The sequence below is a fragment of the Dermacentor silvarum genome, chromosome 3 (genome assembly GCF_013339745.2).
Source record: "Dermacentor silvarum isolate Dsil-2018 chromosome 3, BIME_Dsil_1.4, whole genome shotgun sequence".
Lineage (NCBI taxonomy): Eukaryota > Metazoa > Arthropoda > Arachnida > Ixodida > Ixodidae > Dermacentor > Dermacentor silvarum.
This window is the reverse complement of record NC_051156.1, coordinates 146,521,494-146,530,747: the sequence shown is the minus strand read 5'-3', so window position 1 is coordinate 146,530,747 and position 9,254 is coordinate 146,521,494. Positions and strand designations below refer to the sequence as shown.

The following is a 9,254-nucleotide window of genomic DNA, read 5'->3' as shown; positions in this document are numbered from 1 at the left end:
TTGAAACAAACCTCGTCAAATTTGGTGCAGTGTTTGCCGAGAAAGACGAATTCTCCTTTCACATGTATTTTAGATAGGAGCACCCGAGCTACCGAGGCTCTTAAAAGCGAGGCTTAAGCATCTTACAAGTTTTATAGCGGAGCTGTTTCTACGGACGCTGTGCCATCGCCGGTTCGCTAAAACCCACGTGACCTAGCGGGAGAGGAGAGGAAAAGAGGAGCTCAAGCCTGTGAGAATCCTGTGGGAGGGTGCACATGAAAGGGAGAACGGGCACGGGGGGTTTATGTAAGTCGCGCCGCTGGATGGGGGGGAGCGTGAGGCGCGCGAAATAATGTACTAAAAAGTAGGTCAACGGAGGAGTGGGGTGTGAGAGGGGTTTGCGTTAGCGTTGGTTGCATATACCAGAGTCCTTCAATGCTTTTCTGGTCACGAAACTCCGCCCCCAGTTTCATACAGGGATAGAAGCTGCCGCTAGGATCGCCGCTGTCAGCGTGGGGGCATTCGCGTCAGCGCGCGGCTGAAAATGCTGTATCGGCAGCTGGTTCTTTATTCTTTGCTACTGGTAGGAGGCAATTGTGTATATTGCATCAAACCGATAATGTTATACTATCACTCATATTTCGCCTGACATACACTGTGGTTGTTGCATCCGCGTGTGAAGAAGTTACTTTCGCTTATCTCTGAAAGATATCAAGACTACGATAGGAGCCAGTCGTGCCAACGCAGCAATATTGAATGTACGTGTTGTTGCAGCGCAGTTAATTATCTCTGGCAGGGGAGCACGAGATTATTTATTTGAGCATAGTTTGTTTACATGAGCTTGTGATAATGTATAAGCCTAAAGAACTCGCAAATTTAAGCTTCGCAGCGAGACTTGAGGCAGCACCGATCGCGCTAGCTTTGCAATCAGACCGTCTACGCCGCGGGAGTTCGCAGCTGCTGCATTAGAAAAGCTCTAGCTATCGCGCGTTTGCAGCTTATAAAAGCTAACTTGGCTCTGGTGCAGCCTATCACACAGAGCTTCGGCAACATCTCAAGGCGATCGGGGCGAAATGCGAAAACACTGTACTTAGGTTTAGGTGCACGTTAAAGAACCCCAGGTGGTGAAAATTATTCCGGAGACCCCCACTATGGCGTGCCTCATAATGAAGTCGTGGTTCAGGCACGTAAAACCACAATTTTTTTACGTTTCGAAGAGGGAACGACGAAGCTTTCGCAATGTAACACGTCTGTGTGTCGCGCGAATACACGCTAATCTCTAGGATCCAGCGTAGCTAGAATTCTTAGTTTGCAGCTACCTTCTGTTCATTTCCAACGTGTAGCTGACAAGTTAATGTTACACAGGCATTGCACGAGCGAAAGTTAGTCTCACTTCCCATTACGCAGCTACGCAAGGGCACCCGTGCAGCTCCAATTTTCGCGTTGGTTGCGCTTTCACAAATGCCCCACCTTCTGTGACGGGTCCCACCGCACGGCGTGATGCAACAAATTGCGTAATGAAGACTGTACAAAATAAACGTTTTGGTCACATATCCTGCGAGGTAGTTCAGTATGCACTCTTTGGTAGACAGCATCTAATTCAAACGAAGCCGTGTTTCCATGTCACTAATCCAAGCAAAGCTTTAGGAGAACTTAGGAGAACTACCAGACCAGCACATGAAAGCAGACTACTGTAAAAAATAATGCAAGCTTTATTGAAGTACAATTAAAAAATACGAAAATGAACACTGGTTGGCATAATAATGAATGAAAAAAAAAGGAATGCATTTCTTTACAATTATGTATCACATACAGAAAACAGCAGTGAAAAGAAAACTGCAGCTTGTTTGTATGGCGGTATGGCTGAAGCCGTTGAGGAAGAAATTCAGCACATCACTTTCTTGCCTCCACCGGTTGGGCATGCTGCGCGCTTACTTGCCCGTGCAAGTTTGTTCTTCTCCCTCGTAAAGAAGTGCAGACGGCACCTCAGGAGAAAATGCACAACTTCTGCCGTGGTGCTTACATAATGGGAGCCACAACCTACAGCAGCTGCTGAAGTCTGGTTATCGAGCAGTACTCTCTCTACAATGTTCATGTACACGTCCGCAGAAGCCACTCTATTAACTGTGAGTTCTTCAACGTAGCTCTCCACAATCTTCAGGAGACTAAGCAGTCGGTATGACGGCACCTGAAGAAAACCTCTTGACTTGGCAAGTATTAATTCGCTTGCTTGCCGAGACGAGCCCTTCAGTGTTTCTACACAGCTAAGGCAGCTCATTGTCAGGAACGTTTTTGTCACATATCCTGCCAAGTAGTCCAGGATGCATTCTTTGGGAGAGAGCACTTGGCTGGAAGCAGAGGCACCCTGAATGTTGTCTGGTGGCTCCAATAAAACGTCGTCGAAGAGGACTGCCAGGGTATCAACCTGAAACAAATTTCACATTGTCATGCTTCAGTATTTTCTCGAGAGCACAAGAGCATGTATACACTGGAGGGGTGCATGGTTAACACGTTAAAAGTCTGAGCGAATTGGTTGTTTATGACTGATATCTTGAAAGCAAGATACTGGACAAACGAGAACACATGGAAAGCAAAGTGTTTGCTGCCTCCTTGTTCTCTTTTGTCCAGAAATGGTGAAAGAAGATGGTGTTCTACCTGACTATTAGAAGGCTTTTCCTTTTCGAAGAGGTCCTGAAGCTTCAGGAGAAGTTGAGGCCCATCGCCATCAACAGAAGCACGTTTGGGTGGTCGCACCAAGTTATTCACCGACAGCATACGATAGATGAATAGGAAGTGTTGGACGGTAGGCTGCGCTCCATCACCAGCGACGTGCCTCACTATCCCAAAGAATCGCTGAAAAATGAAACCAATTTATAGTAAACACCTTACTTAGCTTGAAATGTAAATATGTTTACCTATAAGGGATCTTGTCCAAAGTTTCCTACGAGCACGTAGCGGAAACCAGAGCTCAGGTGGCTCTCGACCAGTGCTAGTGTACTGAGCAGCGTTAATCTAAGGGCTGCACACGTTGGCTTGCTCAGAAAACACGCTCGCCTCTGCACAGGCAACGACTCAATATACCTCTGCCAATCGTCCAGCCAAGCTATATTCTCCTTCAGTGTCTGAAATTGAATATTTGCAGCGTAAGTAAAAAGACTGCTAATTATACAGCAATAATATCAGTTACTTACAGTGATGTGTTCGGCCTCATTGTATTTTACACGCTCTGGCCTGCGAGAATTAAGGCTATCAAACAGCTTGTTCATGCGTCGTGTGAAGTCTGACGATGCTGTTGAGTGATGAAGGTTCTTGCATGCCTCTTGCTTGCTATAGAACTTCATGGCTGCAGCAGTGCTTTCACTAAACAACTGTAAAATGCACAGAATAATTTTTAGGCCAGAATGCTTCTATGGTTTCAGTGACAAAAACAAACAAAGGTTGTGCGAATGTGTTTTGTTTACGACATTAATATTAGCTGTGATGATTTCTTACCTGGACAGCAAGCCGCACACTCATTTTTTGAAATGCATTAGGGAAAATGTGCGCTTTAGTCAGCTTCGGCACTGCGCGAAGCCCAGCCTGCTCCTCTTCATACTCTAGTAGGGCAGAATAGTGGCAGTGAAAAACCTCTTGGCTTTGGGGTAGCTGTAACAAAAACAAAAAGAAATTTCACAACAAAAAATAATTAATCTACAGCACAAGCAGTGCAGATGCGGAGCACTTTAATGCTTACCAGAAACTTCCCAACCTTCAGTAAATTGTTCCGAATGCACTTGAATACATGAGGGTCTATCACCACGTAAACAAGTCTTGACGGAGCACACGGGTGTTGAAACGTGTTCTTGGTATTGTTTATGTCGCCGCTGATACCTGAAGAGAAAAATGCTTGTTAGCCCAATTATTTCATTATACAACACAAAATTGCAAGTATATTACTTATATATTTACCCAATGACCTGAGAGCTGACTGATTTGATGTAGAATTGTCACATGTGATGGCATCCACCACAACACCAGCATTCGAGAGGTGCACAATGCACTGAAGCAGCAATTTGGCCACTATTGAGCCCGGTGGAGCACCAGATGCACAGAAACTGCCCACTGTCTGGGACCAGCCACCAAGAAAGGGCCGGAACAAAAACACGAGCACATGGTCGCCATCCTTTTCACGGTCAGCTGGTCTCGTGTGCTCAGAAAAATCCACCTTCCCCAAAAGGGACATGTCAGATTCTCTGAAGTGAACACTCTTCCGCACACTCATTTCGTCAAACATGAGTACACCTGCAAAAAAATTTTTGTTTAGTTACCCTGCTTATTCGAGAACAGAACAATTGTTAGTTGATTCCACATGGTGTCTAACCTCGGCGTTCCCTTTCAGGAACTCCTTGCAGTTTTTCTCGCAAGACAGCAAATAAGCTTGCATCAAAACCAAAATCGGCCTTGAGGCTTTTCAGGTAGCCATACAGAGTGCGAGGGGTGGGAAGGGGAAGAAAGCCGTTTTCTTGTAGGAAAGTGTAAACAGCTGTTGACTTTACCTTAAGAAGTAAGCAATCATACAGCCACTCCTTTTTGTACCTAGGGAAGAAACAGAGCATGCGTTTTGCATTCATAAGCATGCTGATAAATGTGCAAGTACAATGCAATTCACGTCAAATGACTAGCTTGGCCACGAAATATATAGTGGATGTGGAACAACGTGCTCCATCACTCATGCACCCACACCAAGCTTTAAAAATATAAGCATAAAATAAAAAACAAAAAGGATTGCTGACTGCACCTGGCCTAAAAAATGCCCCCAATGCAAGTACTAAATCAGTAGTTTTTCACTCCCCATCATCGTAAATGTGCGTGCACAGTGCAAATATACTGAGGCAACTGATGACATTAGGGACCAAATGCACCTGTCATGGCAAGCTGCATGCACCCACCACACGATATGCCATAGAAACCAACAACCGAAGAATTGCATTCAAAGCAGTGCTAACATCACAAGCAACAACTAAAGGGTTTGCCTCTCCTATAGTCGAATACTACTGAGCATCCTACACCATAGAAAAGTTGCTGATTTCTTTTACGTTTATCGGAATACTGGCATGCGTGCAAACACAATGCAAAATGAAAATGCAATGCCCACATAAATGCAAAGCAATTACCACAATTCATATAAACTTATGCGTGATGACATGCAAATGATACCTAATTACAACTTGCTTTAAATAAGCATGAACATTCTTCAGAGAGATGAAATCGAGGGTTCGACGGAAGCCCGTCTGGTCGGGATGAAACATGAAGCATGTTTCATCCCGACCAGACGGGCTTCCGTCGAACCTTCGATTTCAGCCCATTGTGAACAAGGCTTCCGTAGCGAAGCCGAAACGTCTTTTAATCAGTTTTTATTATTTTTTAGCTTTTATTTTGGTCGGTGTCTGTCGTTTTGTTGCTTCATTCTTCAGAGAGGTGAGACAGCAACGTATTGCAAGAAGACGGGGAATATTGCTTGAAAGGAATATGCCCATTCCAGATAGCATCCGAAGCTGACTAGGCAAATGCGCTAGACGACATTTTTTTTTCTCTTTTATGAGCTTTGGCCACATATGAGTCAGTCATAAGTATTCAAGGACGCAGAACGCAACTCATTGATTACTACACATTTGCCCACGTCTCAGTATAGCTTACCTCACCGCCGTTGCAGACTTAGCGTTTGCTTTCATCAGGCACTGATCAAATATCAGCTTTTCGCGAGCATATAGCTTCAGAATTTCCTGATCCAACCTTTTTTGTCTGCTTGCTATGGTGGTCATCTTCGCGAGCTTCATCTGGCACCGGCGGAGTCGCTGAGTCGCGCTCCGTAGCTGGCCCTTGACTGCCTGCAACTCCGAAAAGGAGCAGACGACCTCTTCTGTTTGGCAGGCTGCATCCACTGTCGCATCTGCGGAACAATGCAAAACTCAATTAGTACACGAGTAGCGTGGCCATGCTAAGCTGTTTAGCTTACCTTTATTGCCAGCCACGGTTCTATCGGATGTTTCCGTCCTTGAGCAGGGTAGAATTTCTTGTCCTGTAGCGTCGGGCGACGACAAACGACGCCTTTTTGCTGCTGGCTTAATCCTCGTTGACCGGGATCGCGGCTTCGGCTTGCTCAAATACACCGGCAGCCCTTCGAACAGTCTAGGAACGGCGCCGGGCCGCAACTTGACCTTCTCGCGTTGCAACGACACCGCGTCTCCTTTCACTACGAACTCGTCGCTTCGAACGACGTCCGTGGCGTCAAAATGTTTTTCGCACACTCGGACGTGTTGAGAGTCTAATGTAAATCCGCCAGCTTCCTGTCGCGGTATTGCACGTTTCCACTTCTCCCGCTCATCGGCGTCACTTGGTAAACAAAACAACGATACCTTTTCGCTCGTACCTCTGTAACCGGAGCGACAACCCGGTACACAGCAAGTTTTAGGCATCGTCGCTCACGTGTACCGTCCCTGTGTCCTCGTACACAATGCTCAAAGCCGTCAGATCTGCAAATTATGCGAAATGAGGAAAACTGACCGCCGATGCTGCCGGATTCCTTGGGCGCCCAGCTCTTCTGACGCAGCGCGCACCTCTCGTCTAGCCCCACCGGGCTCCCAGCGCCGCCGTGCGGCAGCTCCGGCAACATAGCAAGCTCTCCCATAGCGTTATGGCGGAGTTTCGTGAGCATATACGGACATTTCGCCTAAGTTTTGTACTAGGAAATGTTGTACATAAAGCGGAAGAACATCTTTATACATGGCTTCAGCATACTGTCTTTGCAGCCAATTGCTGCGGCAGGGCCACGAGTTACCACGTTTTATAGCCCACGTAGTTTGTCAAGGTACCTACGTGGATTGTTTTACAATGTCTCTTTAATCTTAATATTTTGCAAAAGAAGCTTCAGTGGCGCAATACTATTGTACGTCTCGCATAAACCTTCTATCTAATTTACGTCTGAAAAAAAAAACATGTTCGGCCTATCGCTAATACAAAGAAAATTATGGTTGTTCTCTCTTTCATAGGAATCGGTAGAACCCGAAAGTGAAACGTGTCTTCACAGAAGTTGTGGCATGTTTGCTTCGTGAAACTTACGGTGTGCTACAGCGAAAGGCGCACGATTTGTGGGCCAGCAACCGGGTTCCAGGATCAGTTTTTGCAGTTTATTAAGGTAACTGGTGCCCAAGAGGGAACAGTATTGCAAGTGACTACCGAGTTATGATGATATTAACACGCACCTTCTCGATGATTGTTCACTGTGAGGTTCGATAAAAACATACGTAGATTGGCACGAAACGAATTACATGTAAATAAATGCTTGTAATCAATTACACTTTTCGTTAGCGTTGCGATTGATTACTTTATATACTCTGGAACCGTCACTATAATTCAAATAGTCCTTGAGTAACCAATAACATGCAACGAGTTACATTACTGGCGATTCAAGCTGTAACAGGCCATGCAGCTTTGGGCATTTGAATGAGTCAGGAACTACTGAAGAACGCCCGTGGCATGCACATGTTCAGACCGTCAAACGCCGGAGTCAGTGTTGGTTTCCTCATCTTAATCCTCAATCAGATGACCGATGATCTCAAGCAACGCTGCTCTGACTAGATAGCGATGGCCACTTCGGACGTTGATGCCAGAAAATCAGCTATGGGTGACTTTCTCTGCTTTTGATTAGCCCTTATGGGAACGCCATCTCTAAGCACCAGCAATAACGATAAGCTGCATTTTATAGAGGATCCAGGTGCAAATTACTGATTACTGATTCAGTAACAGTAAGCAACCTTGTGCCCAATGTTACAGCACCGATCTTTCCTCCAATACACACATCGAGCAATTCTGGAGTCTCGCTGCTCACTGTGGTCTGCAAACGGAAAAAAAGCGCAGATGACCGCAGGAAATCTTGAAAAGCAATTGACAGTAAAGGCAAACAATGTGTAAAGCGCTGCTCAGGCCACACTGTAGGGTCAGACAAGCTTATTCTATTTGCTATATTTTCGCGAGAATATTAAAAATTTGGACAGATGTAACGTAAAAGTTACCGATTACATTTTAGTAATCCCTCTTTTATTTTTGTTGGGCAGTATTGGTGACTATAGTCAATTACATTTTTAAGAAAGTACTTTCGATCGGTTCCTTTTTCTCTGTAATGCGTACGAATCTAAACACATGTGATGAAGTATAAGGTAGATATCAAGTATCACCAATCTTTGTGTATGCTTTAAGCAACACCATGGTGACGATTCACTGGCGTTGTTACTGCCAGCCGAACTATCAGGTTTGGTTTTGTTTCTGCCTCAGACGCGTAGCATGTTTCGAATGAATTAAGGAACAGAAACAGCATGTTGGTTTCAGGGAAACCAAGGTTTTGTTTTGAAGTAAGAACCAAGTCAAATCATGTACATAAAAATTCTGCCTCACGTGTAAGCCAAACTTCTATCGCCTCGAACAACAAGAAAAGGGGATTTTCATGAGTTGTGTGAATTGCGAATGTGCATTGCATATCAAGTATGAACCATGTTTATTTTTACGTCTGTGTATACAATCTTGTCAGTGTAATGAAACAATTGTATGTCAGCACCTGTGCTGTCTTTGTCCTTTGTCCGTTTTGCGCTGCTTGATTTCTAAGGTGCTTTGGTGAAGACTCTTGGCCAAAGAGCAGCAAGCAAGTACACAACGAGGCCATTTTTTATATTTGTAGCTTTTTTGTAGGAGGCTTGTCGGTGAGCATCTTCACCAATGTTGTGAGCAGGACGAGAAATAAAGATTCGAGAGCACGACGCATGTCACAATACATTTGATATCAAATATTTATTAGAATGCTTCGTACGGAGTGGGTGTCGGATGACGAACTATCACGCTGTTGATTGTGTGGGGATATTCGTTCCATTTCATTTATCTGCAAAAGAGTACACGGAAGAAAACGAAAGCACATAATTGCTATTTGATGACGAATGTCAATTGCGAATAACGCAGTGAATTTTGCATATCCATCAAGCAGACGTTTCCCAGCAGCACAATGTGCAACGATATCACCAGATAATTTCGTCTGGCGCCATAGAAATCAATTTCTCACTTCTCAAGCAGGTAGATCTTTGTTTGGAGCAGGACATCAATTGCAAAGTCGAATGCAGTTGTTGGAAAGCTTGCTTGCTGTTTAACGGTGACCTTATGAAACGTACTTCATACAAAATTTTTCCCAGAAATTACCGCCGTCTACTTATATCTATGTACGTCGTGTAATGGCGATGCTAAAGTATTCTCCA

The 9,254-nt window shown here is 44.8% G+C and overlaps 1 long non-coding RNA gene across 1 annotated transcript; it reads right to left on the bottom strand.

Annotated features, from left to right (window-relative positions):
- Positions 1 to 3,177: 3,177 nt before the first annotated feature.
- On the bottom strand, positions 3,178 to 3,769 carry LOC125944009 (uncharacterized). Its single transcript, XR_007466058.1, has 3 exons — positions 3,713 to 3,769; positions 3,472 to 3,624; positions 3,178 to 3,347 (listed from the first exon to the last, which is right to left on the bottom strand). It is a non-coding gene; the product is annotated as an uncharacterized LOC125944009 (long non-coding RNA).
- Positions 3,770 to 9,254: the final 5,485 nt, after the last annotated feature.